The sequence below is a fragment of the Meriones unguiculatus genome, chromosome 5 (genome assembly GCF_030254825.1).
Source record: "Meriones unguiculatus strain TT.TT164.6M chromosome 5, Bangor_MerUng_6.1, whole genome shotgun sequence".
Classification (NCBI taxonomy): domain Eukaryota; kingdom Metazoa; phylum Chordata; class Mammalia; order Rodentia; family Muridae; genus Meriones; species Meriones unguiculatus.
The window spans coordinates 95,872,038-95,889,367 of record NC_083353.1 but is presented as its reverse complement, the minus strand read 5'-3'; the positions used below and the strand labels follow the sequence as shown (position 1 = coordinate 95,889,367).

Below are 17,330 nucleotides of genomic sequence, written 5' to 3'. Positions count from 1 at the left end.
GAAGAGAAGCTTTATATCCTTTGGACAATAAAGTTCACTACTTTCCAGCCTCCTGTTATCTCTGGGAGCATTGGCCTAAACACTGTGCATCTAAATATGCCTAAGCACATGACTCAAGAAGCCAGGTGCAGATAGCCCACCTTCCCTACCTTTGTATTTAGCATGACTTCAGGACTTCCAGTAGAGACAAAACAGATTCAGTGTGAATCACCAGAATAGGCTTATTTTTTTCTTAGCATGAACTAGGAAAAAAAAAAACAAAAAAAACACCATACAGCATTTGACATTGGAATATCAAATGGAATGTTATTTCATGAAATTTCTACAATACTATAGGCATTAAAGTATTCTCACTTAATAACAAGAAGCCCGAGTTTCTGAATCGTGCCGTCCTTGTTCATGGACACACAGTGAGTGAAATGAGAAGCCCCTACCTTCATCAGAATGTGAACTTCATCCCCATATAGGTTCTATTTTACCACCTTTCTGTGTGTTTACCTCATGTGAGTAATTGCTTCAGAAGTCACTCGTTGCTTCTTTATGTATTTTTACTCTATGTGCTCCTTAGATTTCATTAAATGTACATAACTGACTTGGGAATAAAAATGCCCACTTATAGCTTCTCACTACAATTTGATTTCGACAACTGGAACAATGAAATCTCCAGCAAATCACAAAGACTGATTGATTACTGCGTTTTCAGGGCTGTGCTGAGAAGCGCTGGCACTTCTATTCCTAGTACATCCAGAAAATGGATGAGGTTAGACACAAATGGTCTCATTAACCAGGAGCTACTTCAGTATAGTCAATGACCAGTCAAAGATTAATCAGAAACCAGGACCTTGCTGTTCAGATGGCTGAGAGTTGATCCTGAGCTGCGTGTCAATGAACAATGGGACCCAAATGACTGATGGCCAATTATATCCATCGGCTGAAACAACTAGCTGAGACTCTCAGGCGGACACAGGCAGTGAAGAGAAGCATCTGAGACTTGTCTCTTGTGTCAGAGAAAATGCTTTTTTCCCTTAAGGATTTCCTAGAAGCTGACAGATCCACAAATGGCAGAGGATTAATGGTAAAGTTGATGATGTAACACCTGTTCTGTTCACTTCCTACCAGTCTCCCTCCCTCAGGAGCTTCCACCACAGACATAAGGGCCCCGACCTGCTGCCTCCTACCCCACGCTGGCAAAATATAATTTGCGGCTATCATTTTTTTTTCTAGGAATGTTCAGGACATGTGAGAGTACTACATAATCATTTTTGGAAGTTCATTCTGTGGATCAGTAAAAAAAAAAAAAAAAAAGTGAATGTCACAAATGGCAGGTTGTAAATATAATGCTTAATGCATTTCCTATAAAGTCATCTCAACTCTTCTGTACATAGTCTATTAGTCTATTTTACTTTTAATTTAGTTGATTTCTTTTTTGAGTAGGTATTTTCTAGAGAGATATAATATGACAGGGCTTAGTCTAGGACTCTGCAATTCTGTACCAGTCAACCCTTATGTCAATATTATTTTCCTCAGTGAGCATTTATTGGGTACTTCTTCCATGGCAGTCCATGTTAAGAAACAGGATATAAAACAAGGAAACAAACCACACCTACCATTCCTTGTTTTAGATCTGAAAAATATAGAGCAATATTACTACTGTCTCCCTTTCAGCAGAGTAGTTGGCTGGGGTCATAAGCAGCCTGGCTCTAGGGTCAGCAAGGCACCCAAGTGTAGAAGACTTACTGTTAATCAAAACACAAAGCCTCCATACCATACACACCAAATTGGGCTTCTTAAACTGTGTTTTCTAAGCTATTTCTGCAGAGACCGTCACATGAAAGAATAAAGCAAATGCCAAATGCAGTTAAGCAATGCCTGTCTTGAAAACAAATTCTTTCTGATTGAGTCAACAAGGTTAAAGGAGCTATTTTCTTAAGGACTAGCAAATTAGCTTGGAGTTTTGCATCACTAATAATGAGATATTGCAGTAAGATGTCAACCTTTCCTTAGGTCTTTTTGTTTTGTGGGAAGCAAAGCACCATTTTCAGGCCGGTGTGCTGGGGTTGGGCAGGAGGATAATTAGCTGTTTTGTGTGAGTTCCTATTTTGTCTCTTAGGAGAAAAAAAAATATCCTTGAATGGTGAATTATCTGGCATAGGGTTTTTTCTGGCATATAGACAGTACCTTTGATGTAGCTTCACAGAAGGTGGAAATATGATTACACTAAAGGTGAGGATATTAAGATCTTATGCATAATGAATGAGATCAACCATCTGTCAAAGTAGCCCCAGGGTTCGAATATGAATATGTACCTGAAAATGTCTGTGGACACCTAAGATTCTTCAAGGGGTGAACTAAGAATCAGAAGAGTAGAGTTAAAATCAAAGGCTGGGGGTTCAGTCTGTTAACCTTTGTTACCATGATGACTACGAAAGCACTACAGCATGTTGGCAACTGCACTGACACAGAAAACAAAAGTAGAAAGAATATGAGGTTCTTGGTGTTTTAATAGTATTCTTCAGGTAAGACAGACTTTCCCCCAAGGATCCACTCATTCTTAAATGAGCATTAATACTAAGACTGATGGTTTATTTGATGAGTGTGACAAGTAAGCTAAATGTCTGTTGCTTTATTTACTAAGACACAATTTCTGGGATACAGGGATGTCCCATTTCTGCAATAAGATTATTGCTTTGCCGAGGGCTCTTGAACTATAAGTTCTATATTCTATGCCCATAGAGTGGTTTAGTGCCTTGGGGAGGACTGGGTATTATGTGCTATGTGATTTAAGGTGTGGAGGGTTTAAAGTGAAGCTAGGATCCCTGGAATCTGTGTGATGTCTGGGAAGACATGAGCCTCACAACAATCACATAACTGTCTATATGACAGTCACACAGCTGTCTATATGACCAAGTTCCCGTAAAAACTGGTCAACTATCAGGGGAATTTCCTTGTGCATTGCCACATATCTCTAATTGTAGAAATACACATCAGTTGAAGTCTATGGGGAGCCAACAATTAGAGAACAATTAGAGACAAAAATCCACAGGAGATACTCTCCTGGGCTCTGCCCTCTGGCTTCGGCCATTGGATAGTTTATAGGAATCCTTTCATTGTAATTAACTGAATCACAAGTAACCATAGCTTTACTATATATAAACATTAGGGGCAAAAGAATTATGGCTTTATGAAATTCTGGGACACTAGCAGAAAAAAAAAAAAAAAAGATGCCTCTTGAACTGACTGTTAGTGTCAGGAAGTCAGAAGGGATGTCATCATGGACATCCCCTATGTATTAATTCTTATTGCAAACCTGTTAATGAGATACACAATCACATTTTACACAGAATAAAGTGAAGTGCAAGTGATTTGCTCAACATCACTATCGACTTCTGAACTCTAACATTCCAACTGCTAAAGCCAAGATTTCTCTCATTACTTTGAAAGGTTTCAGCTGGGAAGAGATTAGGGCTATGCTGTTCCATCAAATCTACTATATATCCCCAATACTATCGGCTATGTATGAAGGCCCACCAAGTCCAGAGATTTGGAAAAGCAGAGGAATATTTTGGCTTCTTCGGGTACCAAAGGGCCAACACACTGAGAGAGGACTACTTATTATTGTACAAATGGTTTGTAACAGCTCCAAGGATACAAACCTGCCAGCAAGACCTTGCCAGGAAAGTTCAGTTCAGCCATAATCAGAGGGGTTGGAGAAAAATCATACAAGAACTTACATTCAGAATGTATAAGAAGAGCCAGGTGTGGAAAAGAAAGCAGATTGATCTATCACAGCGCTTGAATGAAGGCACTGTATGTAATTCTCAGGGAACTAAGCAGCTGTGAGTAGAAGATCAGATCATGGCAAAAAACCTAGGGTCTAGCCTCTGTATTGGGTGAATGACAACTAAAAGGATGGATTGGCAGGGATTGGGGGGGGGGATCCATAACTATCTAGTAGGCTAATCACAGGAAAGGCTGGCTGTGTTTTGAAAGACCGGAGAAGGCAACACATTGAAAATTTAAACAATAAATGTAACTAACCTATTCTTCTAGGTAGTGAGAAAGAAGGGATAATGCAGACGTTCTTCAAATAAATTTAATATCGCTCATCCAACAAAGTGAGAATTACTTCTTGAATTAGGAGGGCAGTGATAAATTATTTCATTTCTAAATAAAAGACATAAGTTCAGAGAGCACTGATTTCTATTGGCGAAGATTGAAATGCTTGTAAGGAGCAAAGGGTGGCCATCAAATAAACATCGGGAAAAAGAGACATCGGCTACTCTTGAAAACAAATGCAACTATTGTGGAAAATGAAGAGAATGAGGCAGGTGATCAGAACTGTGAGGGGCAGTTCACCTTCTGCAATATGAACCGAAAGCACCCTGATGGAGAGGAGATTGTCATGTAGCTTACACGTTTTTGAAGCATCCTCTTTATTTTTTTTCACTTATAATTGAAAGAAACCTTTACTAGGGTGATGAGGAAAGTCACATGTCTTATTGTGAGTAATGGTTTAAATTTTCTCTGAACTCAGTCATTATGATCACAGTAATTTATTGGAGACTGTAGTTTAACTTCCTAAAATGAGGGCTATAGGAAGAAAAATATAAGGTTAAAACTGTCATTTTTCAGGGGAAATTGTTTCATATGAAAACAAGGTTGGGATCACGGGGCAAAAGTAATATATTGTACTTCATTTAGCAGATGAAGCTGCATTTGTATATGACATATTTATAAATTGAGTGATAAAGTCCTGAGAAATTAGAAGCCTGGGAAGAATTGACTTGATAATATATCAGTCATAATATGTCAGCAATCACTAGAGGAATATTCAAGAATATTCTTACCACACATTATGGACTGTGGTAGCAAGTTCAATTCATTTGAATCTGTGCCTATCAACCCTACAATGACACTCAGTCATTTCATTTTTAAACCATTTGAACCAAGTGAGTACAGCCTAGTAAAATTAGTTATTAAAACTCCTATAGCTAACACAGTATACAGCTGAGCCTTCAAATTCTTTTTTTTAATATTGATTGATTTGATTGATTGATTACAACTTAGTCACTTTGTATCCCGATTGTAGCCCCCTCCATCTCCTCCCAGTCCCACTCACACTCCCTTTTCTCCCCCTATGCCGCTTCCCTAGTTCACTGATAGGGGAGGACCTCCTCCCCTTCTATCTAACCATAGTCTATTAGCTCTCATCAGGACTGGCTGCATTTTCTTCTTCTGTGGCCTGGCAAGGCTATACACCCCAGGGGAAGGTGATCAGAGAGCCTGCCTCTGAGTTCATGTCAGAAACAGCTCCTGTACCCCTTTACTAGGGAGCACACTTGAAAACTGAGCAGCCAATAGGCTTCATTTGAACAGAGGGTCTAGGTCTTCTCCATGCATGGTCTTTTGTTGGAGTATCAGTCTCTGCAGGGCCTCTCTGGGCCCAGATATTTTGGCTCTGTTGTTCTCCTTGTGCAGTTCCTCTCTCCACCCCCCCAGGTCTTTCTATCTCCTCTTCTTCCATAAGGTTTTCTGCACTCGGCCCAAAGTTTGGTTATGTGTCTCAGTATCTCCTTCTTTACCCTGTTGGCGTAAGTGTTTCAGAGGCTGCCTGTGGAAGGTTCATGGCCAGTTCCTTGTCTTCAACTTCCATTGTCTATCCTGTTTGCCCTTCTGAGTGAGGTTTCAGCTTCTTCCCTAGGGTCCTCTTTGCTGTTTAGCTTTCTTAGGACTATAGATTTTAATATGTTTGTCCTATATTATATAGCTAATATACTTATAAGTGAGTATATGCCATATGTGTCTTTCTGCTTGTGGGTTACCTCACTCAGGATGATCTTTTCTAGTTCACACCATATGCCTGCAAGTTTCTTGATGTCCTTGTTTTTAATTGCTGAGAACTTTGCTGTCAGTATACATTATTTACTCTTAAGGCATATTGTTTCCATGATGCCAGTACTGGTTAGACTGTATCACTTTATGCAGCCTGATTCATTTCATGGTAAACTTTCTCATTCATTCTAAGTGTCAACAACAACGTAATAGCAACAAGAATAGTTCATTCTTCTTATTTGCCACTGCTAGACCTCCTTTCTTGTGATGGATTATAGGGCCTTAATAACTTAAAATGGGCAGAAGGTGGCAATAGTATTCCATTAAGCCAACTCAGCAAGTTTAGGCAAATTAATGCCCAAAAATCATAACTACCTACAAAGTTGTCAAACAGTGGGAGGGAGCAAGCTATGCTTAATTAGCCATTTTGCCAACTTGGTCCTAGAATTTTGTATATTTGACTACTTGAATCTACTTGTGAGTTGTGCACATAGCAGTAGCCTAATTGTGTGACATGCTTAACTAAGAAAGCAGTAATGATTTATTTAAGATAGGAAGTAGGAGAAGACAGGGTACAGGACAGGAGCTTTCCACAGGGGGCCTCTAAGTGACTCTACCCATCAGGATATCATAGCAGATTCTGAGATTCGTAGCCTAACTTTGGGCAAAGTGCATAGCATCTAATGGAAGAAAGGAGAGATAGAAAGACCTGAAGAAGTCAGTAGCTCCACAAGGAGATCAACAGAGCCCAAAAACCTGGGCCCAGGGAGACCTGCAGAAACTGATACTCCAACCAACGACCATGCATGGAGAGGACCTAGACTCCCTGCTCAGATGAATCCCATCAGCTGCTCAGTTTCCAAGTGGGCTCCCTACTAAGGGGAGAAGAGCCTGTTTCTGAGATGAACTCAGTGGCAAGCTCTCTGATCACCTCCCCGCTGGGGTGTGCAGCCTTGCCAGACCACAGAAGAAGACAATGCAGCCAGTCCTCAAGAGACCTGATAGGCTAGGTTCAGATAGAAGGGGAGGAGGCTCTCCCCTATCAGTGGACCAGGGAAGGGGCATAGGAGGGGAAGAGGGAGTTTGGGTGGGACTAAGAAGAGAGGAGGGAAGGGGCTACAGCTGGGATACAAAGTGAATAAATTGTAATAAATAATAGATAGATAGATAGATAGATAGATGATACAATGATTCTACGTTGCTAAAGATTTAGCAGAAAAAATAGTTACCTTACTTTTGTATTTGTTATAAATATTAAATCTCACTGTACAAAAAGTAAGTGAGCAGTGCATGTGGTTATTCATGTGTGCGCCAATGTAAACAATTCAGGTGCCATCTAAAATTTCAGTAAACACTGGGCTAGATATATGACAAAGGTCTTCAAAGATTATAATGGAGCTGAAACATTTTTATTACCATGTATGGAATTATAGAGCATACAGTTATGTACAGAGCATAATACTTCATCATCCTAACAAGGAACTGTCGCTGGTAAATGATTTACCATAATATGCTTTTAAATTATTAGTAAATACTCCTCCCACTTACTATAAAACTAACTGAAAAGCATTGTCTTCATGTCTCTTGATTGTAGCCAAAAGCTTAAGTAAATGACTGATAATTTACCTGGGTTTCTTTATGTGTAATTTCTGATGTCTATCTAATAGACCTTACCCCTGAATATATGCCTATTTTTATGAAGAACACTACAGCATAGGGGCATATATCATGACAAGTGTGTGCTCCCTTCCCCACAAACCTGTTTGTCCTTCTTAACATATTCACAGTTTACAAATGAGACAGAAACACAACACAATGTACGGACCCTGCAGGGTATCAAAGCAGAGGCTGAGACTCAGCCAAACTTTTGGAGAGGACAGGAGCTCCATGAGGAGACGAGACAAAAAAAAAAAAAAAAAAAAAAAAAAAACACCTGGGCACAGGGATCTTTTCTGAGACTGATACTCTAACCAAAGACCATTCATGGAGATAAACTAGAACTCCTGCATATATGTAGCTGATGGCAGGTCAGGGTCCAAGTGAGTTCCCTAGTAAGGGGAACAGGGACTGTCACTGACATGAATTCAGTGGCCTGCTCTTTGATCATCCCCTCCTGAGGGGGGTTTAGTCTTACCAGGCCACAGAGAAAGACAAGGCAGCCACTCCTGATGAGACATGATAGACTAGGATCAGAAGGAAAGGGAAAAGGACCTCCCCTATCAGTGGATTGGGGGAGGGGCATAGGTAAAGAGGGAGGGAGGGTGGGATTGGGAGGGGAAGAGGGAGGTCAGTAAAGGTGGGATACAAAGTGAATAAACTGTAATTAATTAAAAAAATTAATTTTAAAAAATATAAATACTTTGAGATTTCAGATAAAGCAGATTTTTTTTTCTGAAGATATTTTTGAGTTCTGGCCATGAAAATTTCAGGTGGCTGAGTACAATGCCTATTTCATTTGTGCATCAAATAAGGTATACATGAGACCAAGCTCTTCGAATGGTAGCCTTGCAGCCATTCATCCCCTAAGCTCCTACAGTTTTAATGTTAGATAGAGAAACATTTTGGAAAAAATATATTTATTTCTTATTTTTGAAGATTGGTAATAGTTTGCCAGAAGATATTGTTTTGTTAAGGAAGCTATTTTAGGAAGGCTCATCAAACAAAACCAGATATAAAGAAAAGAAAGATTTAGATGATTTGGTAAAGTAAACATAGTTTGGTGAATAACTTTGGGCACCTTTTGGTTAAAAAAATCAAGGAAGACTTTCTGGTCATGTTAAGATTTTGGAGAATGTGCAGGGCATGGCCATACATATCTGTAATCCTACCACTTGGTAGGCAGAAGAAGGAAGACTGTAGAAAGAATGTTACATTGTAAGTTTCAGCACAGCATGGTTTAAAGAATGGTCTGTCTGAAAAATGGACTGTTATATGAGTTTGTCAAAGAAAAAATTAGAATACCTGAGTAGGACATAAGCAGAGTAACAAGGAGACAGTGGTTGGAAAAGTTCGTGAGATTCAGGAATTAGTACTGCTGGAAGCATCCAATAGAGTAAAAATCAGTGAGACCCCTACTGTCTGTTGGGAATAGCTATATAATGCTTTTTCCCCCTCCAAAAATCAAGTCTTAGAAAATATGATATTTTATCCACTAACTTCCGGCATCAACTGCATTTGGTTTTCCATACCAAGTAATTTTCAATGTTTTTATATACATCACTGAAGCCATATTTTATAGCTTCAGTTCTGATGGTGCCCAGAATTACTATAGGAAGAGATCTGAGTCTCTGCAAGCTAATCTACTCTGCGGAGACTGGTGGTAATCATTGGGTGCCCAGGACATTCCACGGTTCAGTTCAACATGGCTATAAATCAGAGGTTTTTACAGCACTTGAAAAGGGTGGTAATAACTCCCAGGTTTTACAGGCAGCTTCAGTTACCTTCCCTGCTTTATTAAAAAGGACACAGATGTGAAAGCCTCCTGAGAATCTAGCACATGGGAGCTTCTGTCTATATGAATTGTGCTAGACCATCCTCAGAGCACATGGATGTATTCTCACCCCAGAGGCTTCCCAAACCTCACAGTTGCTTGCGGCATTCCAATGGAATTGCCACACATGATTGAAATCAATTTGGGGATCATTTCTGCCCACTCTACCCTCTACAAACCATGTGGGCTAACAGGGAAAATTTCTGGACATCACTTGTTTTCCATCCTGAAGCTGTCCAGGTGCTCAATAAGGGATTCTGCATTAAAATAAAAGACTCTCTAATAACATGCCAACAACCACAAAGTTTTTAAAAGTCCATTTTTGGAATTAGAGCCAAAGTCTCTGTCCCTCTAGCTTTAAGGAAAGTACCTGTCTTAGTCTTAGGAGTTCTCTGTTAGAACCTGGAGCAGAGACCAAAAAAAAAAAAAAAAAAAAAAAAAAAAAAAAAAGGAAAGCATTTCTTATCATGTCACATGCAGTGACTTCCTTGTCTCACTCTGAAAGTACATATTAGGAACGTGCTCTGAGAAGACTAAAACTAATAAAATGGCGGTAACAGATCTGAAGGTAATAATATCAGAAGGAGAGCAACTTGATGAGTGATGGATTTTCCATTTGGTAACAAGTGCCTACCACCTGGGTAATAAATTGTATTGGCAAGACTGAAGCCTGACAATGAGATATGGCAGAGAAGGAAGTCCCTGGACAGAGAATCATGTATCAAGGAGAACTGGCTGGACTTGACCTATGGCCAGTCTATAGAATATTTTACAGGTAGGTCATGCCGCTTGTCCCTCAGCTGTGCTCTCAGAGGTATAGTGCCTGTGACTTTCTCCTTTCTCTTACAGCTCAACAGTGTTCTCCCATGATAGATATGATTGTGTTGCAAAATTCTTAAACATGGCTTAGACTCTCCTTTGGAAGGAACTCATGTCATAAACACATTCCCAGTTTGATCACAGTATGATTCAGGGAAAAAAATGAACATATAATCTCAACCATTTATATTTTCTGAGGCTTGTTTATAACTCTCCAAGCAAGAAAATAAAGGCATTCTCAAACGAAAGGGTACGAGAGTCTCACAATAGCAGAAGAGACATGGTAGCACAGTGTGCCAGTGTCTAGGGTTAGGGATGGAACGTTCAGACACTTCAAACTTCTTGTATTCAAGTCCTAACCCACTGTTGGACCAGAGATTTAAGGCAGAAATTTAGATAAGGTGTAGATGAGGGTGAGGTCCTCTTGACAAAATATGTGCCATGATAAAAGGCCCAGAGATTTAGCCATACTGTCTGCCATGAAAGGACACACAATCCAGAAAGAGAATACAGTGTAAGGAAACCATTTTCAGCTCATGAAATCCCAGATGGAGCAGAGAACCAGTGGCTGTTGGTTTACTTGGCCTGTATATAGTACTTTGGGAGGCCGCCATAGCTAGACACTATCCGAATCATAATTTTGATACCGTGTAACACGTAAGAAATGCTTCCATACTCTAAAGCTAAGTTTCTACACCTGGAAACTGAGGGGATGGAATCCACCTGAGGGAGGTGTGTCTTCTGGACAGAATGGGTGGTGCTCTCTGTGCTGTCTGGCCTTACCAGACATTTTTATTCAGTCACAGAATTTTTTTCATGCTAAGTTCCTATGTAATTTCATGCTATTCTTGTTGTAAATTAGACAGTGATAACTGCCATGAACATTGCTCTAAACTTGGAGATGGAAAATGAGAGTGGACTAGTATCAGTTCATAGGAGATCTATATAATATATTTTTCTTATGACCACAAAATACTTAGACTTGAGTTACTAAAGGATTTTAATGCATGGATTTAGGCTACGTCTGCTAGGTCTTGACATTTTGCTTATTGAATGCATTTTTTTTCTCATATCGTCTTTATATATCTGTAAGCCAATGATGAGGCTCTAGTCAGTCTGTGACAAACCAATTAAAAGAAGTAATACTATTCTAGCTTCAACAGATCAGCAATCACAGATGGCAGAATAAAAGCAGGGTAGTTCTAGACATCATAGAATTTGGGACAATAAAGCACAAAAATCTTGAAGATTTCTCATAAAAAGGCAGTGGTAACAATTTTTCATCATGTTACTCAACAAAGAGTTAGGAGGGAACCTGCTGGTTTCTAGAAGCCAGCTGAAAATTACCTTTATGTATATTTAAATTGAAAACGGTCATTGTATTACAAGGGGATAATTATTTTTATCATTGGCAGTATTAATTTTTGATATTACATTAATATATTTTTCTTATTTGGTTCAGTGATGAGTCTTTGAAATAGGAAAATAGGTTTTAAAATCCCAATTGATGTTTAATTTTTAATTCAATAACTAATTGATATAGCTTAAAAACCAAGCAAATGTGTGAATGGAATGAAAAAAAAATAAAAAAAAAAAACAAAGAAACTACTTGCTCCATATCTTTCTATTTATCCAGTGAACTTTCCATGTTTTTCCTTATGCAATTAAACTTAAACTTTAAGAACTATCAATTTCTGTAAATTCCAATGAGTTAAAATTATTTCAGATTATACATGTTGTAACATAAGAACCTTTAATGCTTTCGATGTTAAATTTTCTACAGGGATGTGGTTGAAGTGGTTTGTAAGAATAGTGTATTAGGATAATGGAGCTTTGGAGCAAGAAAGAATGGTAGTGGGAGGACTAACAGAGAGAGTTGTCTCCACTAGCAGTGTGGACCAACACAGAGGTTTCTATTGGGAAACTACCTAGGAATGTAACAGGATGAGGGAGAAACTCTGACTGAACATGCAGCTTCCTTGTCATAGGAGCAGCAACATCCTCTGCCTTTTACCATCTATGTGCCCAGGGTCTGGGCTGGTACAGGCAGGGTCAGTATCTTGTCCACATGACATGCATCTCCATGGTGTACCTTGTTGAGAAGCTCCATTATTTTTAAGAGAAGGATGGCTTATTTGTGCTTAACCCTGGTCTCTACAAACTATGTATTCTGCTCTGGGTAGAGACAATCCTGGTACCCACTGTGACTTTTTAGACAGCTCCTAATTCTCTACTGCTATCCCTTATGACAACCAAAAAGACCCAAAGTAAAACTGAGCCACCTGCTGAGCTAAAGAAGAGAAGCTACAGAATCGATTATTCTTGGAAAATAATGTGAGGACACTGGATGATGGCAAAAGAATCTTTTGTGGCCAGACACCACAGTCCTATAAGGATGTGTATAAACATGCTGTGTTTTCCATAAAAGATCAAACAAAATCTGTGCCTATGGAGAGTGATTTTTGTACATCAGGCACAAACTTATTTCATCCTCTTTGGCTTCTATGACTCAAAGGAATGTAAGACCAGGGATGACAGGGTACTAAATAGGGGGAAAATGTGTTTTATGTACTGATAGAGCTTGTATGGGGTAAAGAGAGAAGTCCTTTGTTGCACATCAGGCAGCTTGCCAGCTTGTTTAGCTCCCAGAGGTAGGCTTTCACTTTAAGGGGAAAAGGACCATTGGGATTTATCAGTGGAAACTTCACACAGTGTACAAACAACAACAACAAAAGCTTTTTACAAGTCATTACATATGGATGAAAAGGGTAAAAAAAAAATCCTGATTTGGGGGCATTTGGGGGACACACTGGCCTTCCCTCTTCAGCAGTTTTTCTTAATTGCCTCCACTACCCAGCTTCTGTTCTCCTCTGAGGTATCATGAAACAGACCTTTGTAGCTGGGAAATTTTCTTTTATGTGCAACTTGGAGCTAGAGGGGGATGAAGCCACGCTAGCTAATCTTAACTTCTTTTATAATGCATTTATGTAAAATTAAAAGAGAAATCATGAAGAGACAACAACTGCTGTCTGAGGTTAGCTTTTAGCTGTTGTGCAAGAAGACCTACCTTGAAAAGGGTCTCCATCAGGCTAGAACAAACGTACAGCTCCCTGTAACCACTGTCTGCTTATCTTTGTCATTCTCAGCCTAAATTAGGAGCAAAGAGGTACCCATTTTGCTGTTCACGCAGCCAACAGAAGATGAAAGGGCCCAAACTCAGAGGGAATACTGAAGAAAGAAAGCCACACCACTGAGAAGGAGAGAAAAGAAACAACTGCACTTAGATTTGATATTACCAGCCAGTCCCTAAGACCTGGCATTTGGGATGTTCCAAAGTGACCTTTTGTTGGGAAGTGAAAGTTTATCCAAATGTCCCAAGGAAAGCAGGTGATTTTCTTTTCGAAATACATTTTGCAGCACGTTTTCACTCCATGACTAACAGCTCTTCACAAAGGGTTTTTTAGTTGATATAATGCCACAAATATAAACTGATTTCTGCCAGTCTCTTGGAAAGGATAGGTGAGCCTCGCATAGTATTAGTATCTGTATCATTACTGCTGTTGCTGTGATAAAGTACCATGACAAACAGCAACTTCTGGAAGAAAGACTTTTTTTTTTTTTTTTTTTGTTCCAGTCCACAATGACAATGAAGGAATGGCTACCCAAACAGAGCAAGCAGAGAGAGAGAGTAGAGAAGGCACAGCTACCCGTACACAGCAAGCAGACAGAAAGAACTGGAAGTGAAGCAAGGCTGAAAGACTCACCCCACCTCCAGTAACCCGTTTTTCCCAGTGAAGCTAACTCCTAAATGTTCTACAACCTCCCCCCCCAAACACTGCTGCCCATCTACAGTTGATCAAGTATTCAAATACGGGAGCCTACCAGAGAAATTTCACATTTAAATCACGCTACCATTTGTGTGGCACATACTGACAGCCCTCTAGCACTACTTAAACTTACTGTCTGGGGCTTGTTAATGATTTTTCAGGGCTTTTGTCACACATAAACCTTTATCTCCTATATCAAACAATAAATAAGTCTATCTTGAACTTAGTGGAAGAATAAATTAGTATTTGTCTGATGAAAACAATAAAGTACTAAAATATATTGGTAAGATTACGTCTGTTTCTTGAAACAGGATAACCATAGGTTTTGAAATCACATAGTTCTTAATGGCTGGGAAAAGCAAATTTACTCATTTGCATAATACTCACAATAGCTTCATGAGTTATTAATAACTCGTATTACAAGGGAGAAAAGTGAAGTGCAGGGATTAATTGGTTCAACTGTGCAGAGGGTCAGAGCAGAGTTTTGCAGTAGTGCTCAGTCTGAGCTTCTGTTCCCGAGCTCTCCACAGCTCCTCTAACAGAGAGCATTTATTGTACCTCTGGTAAGTGCTTCCCATGCAGTACTGCATGGGGATCATGAATCCTATTTGTTTAAGCTGGCCCTGTGCCAGGGTAACACCAATGAGCACGTGTATTGGCCTTTACTATAACAAATCTAGAGCAAGCTGTTCCATCTCCAAGGGTTTTCTCTCATCCAGAATGCTTTAAGATGTGGAATGAGAACCCCTCTTTAGAGTATTTCTGGATTCAAAGCTTTGTGAAAGATCAAAGTAGTTTGGAACTGTCCATTCTTTTTCTCGTCTATTTGTTACGTAAGTATTCTCTTTAAAGCTTTAGTTTAAGGCTTTAGGTCTTAGTATAAAGCATTCTCTTTAAATAAGAATCCCTAATGTAGCACCTACTACATATATGTTTAAAATTTACAAAGAGTTTGTGAGGATCTTTTCTTGAAGATATATGTTTATTTTACTGTGTGTGTGTGTGTGAGAGAGAGAGAGAGTGCACACACACACACGTGTGTGTCATGAAAGCAGTGTTCACCGAATCTGTAGGAGGTCCCCCATGAGAGATGACAAATTTGGGTGCTGGAAAGTGAACTCAAGTCCTCTGAAAGAGCAGCAAATACTATCTGCTGAGCCAGCTCTCCAGCCCCATGAAGCAGTTTCCTAAGTACAAAATTTTAAAGAAGTAATGTTGTAGTATTTTTCTTCCTATAGGACTTAGTCTGTGAAGTTCTGAGAAATGTGAGGCTCCTTCTACAGTAAAAATTTGATAAGGAATAATTAATCCAAATATTATTAGACTTACTCTCTGTTTAATCTCCTTCCTTTCTATACGCTTATCAATTCATCAATGTTTGTTTACTTATTTTTGAGAGAGCATTTTGCTGTTTATCTCTATCTGACCCAAAGTCCTCCTACTACAGCCTCCAAAGTGATGCTATTACAGGCTTGCGCCAGCCTATTCTGACTTCTTTATGTTAAATTTAACTATTATTTCTCTCTGACATTTACAGTTAATCCTAAAACAAGCACTAGTTGTTCACGATACTATAAGCACAATCCAATCATTCTTATGTATTAATAGAAATTTTGTGTCCCCATGTGACCACCTAATTTGTACTTTACCTTTGGAAGTTGCATTGCACCTGTGGTTGGTATATGAATCATTTTTTAATCCCAGTTACTTTTACTTAGTTTCACTTCGTCACAGGGAGAGGTGTCATTTTATTTCAGTGTCTTTGACTGAAATAAAACATGCTGCGGACATTTCTGTATTTGGGCTGTGGTGTATGTATTATTTTACACCAAGTTTTATTACCACCTTCAAGTAGGGAATTAATATGGATATATATATATAATGCATAAATATCCATAATTAATGTAAAAGGACGTCAATTTATAGTATACACTCATCTCAAAGAATATTCTCTGTGAAGTATAATGATTTCTACTGTCATACAAGATGCACACTAATGGTTTCTCAGCCACCTTAAAAAGCAGTATCTTGCTCTATAGTTTCTCTGCCAAAAACAATATTCAGTGCCAGCTCCCTAGCTTTTGTTGGACTTCTATGGCTTTTACTTAAGAAAATGACAGAACTCTAACTACAGACCAAAACATTTTTTTTTAATTTTAATTTAATTTTATTTTTACTTACACTTTATTTACTTTGCATTCCCCCTATAGTTCCTTCCCTCCTCCCTTCCCAATCCCTCCCTTCTTTCCCCTTCTCCAAGCATGCCCTTCCCCAAGTCCACTGGTAGGGGAGGGTTTCTTTTTCTTCCTTATGATCCTAGTCTGTTACAGACCAAAACTTTTAAGGAGAGAGTCTCATAGTGGTCCTACCTGCTTCCTGGTGTATAACTCGCCAATCCTTAATTTTGGAGTTGGGGCAGTATTAGGCTAATATCTTATCAATATTGGGGATGAGATGTGTCTGAGTCTATTTTTCTGTGATGCAACCAAATACCTAAACATGGACAAGTCATAATGAAGTGAAATATATATTTTCACTGTTCCTGAGGCTGGGAGTATGTGTTGTGTGATTAGGGCCTTCATCGTTTGTCATCTCATGGTGACAAGCTGACAATCCTTAGTTAAGCATGTCCATACAGTGCCTGAACTTAGCCTGTCTTAAGCAACTTACTCCTATGATGTATGATGTCTCTATGATGATCACCTCAATCCATTCATTAAGGACAATAACTCATGACTGATCACCTTTTAATAGTTTTACCTCTTAACACTTGTCCCATTTGGGATTAACATGATTGTACATGACCTCTCATGACTTACACTAAAGTTACCACATCGTGTTATGTTGAGACAAACTACTGTGCTTTCCATGTTGAAGAAAATTTTCTCATGATCATATCAACGTGGATATTTTAATGAATTCAAGCAACAGTATAGGAAAGGTAGGAAAGGTCTATGTATCGAGAGGTAAGGGGCTCGCCCCAACAGTGCTGAGTAAGGAGCTGGGACCCTAAATCCAATAATATTCAAGCAACTGACCTCTGCCACCAGCCTCAGATGTTTAGCAACAGGCCCTTCCTCAGTGGAGTCTGCAAAGGAAATTTGCTCGTGGTCAGCATGAGTGCTGATCTTCGCTAGATCTTTTGGTTGAGAACTTGTAGCAAAGGAGGTGTCCCCTAACTTCTGACCCACAGACATCATAACCTAGTTGGCATGTTTGCTTACAAATCATTATGTTTGTTAAAACACTACCACGCAGCATCAGGAAATCAATATAGGAATTCAGACAACAGTTTTCTTGGAAGGTTACCAGAAATAGACTAGAGGCTTTGAGCCCAGGAAGCATTTTATAGTGGAGAGTAA

At 39.2% G+C, this 17,330-nt stretch overlaps 1 protein-coding gene across 5 annotated transcripts in view; it reads right to left on the bottom strand.

Moving 5' to 3' along the window:
- Positions 1 to 17,330, bottom strand: part of LOC110553555 (contactin-6) — a 365,089-nt gene that overhangs the window by 238,148 nt on the left and 109,611 nt on the right. The window contains exon 1 of one of the 5 annotated variants that reach the window (XM_060383869.1): positions 150 to 233. The exons of the other annotated variants lie outside the window; for them this stretch is intronic. The gene's annotated coding sequence lies outside the window, so the exon portion shown is untranslated. Of the gene's footprint in view, positions 1 to 149; positions 234 to 17,330 lie in introns of those variants that run through there. 5 annotated transcript variants of the gene reach the window in all.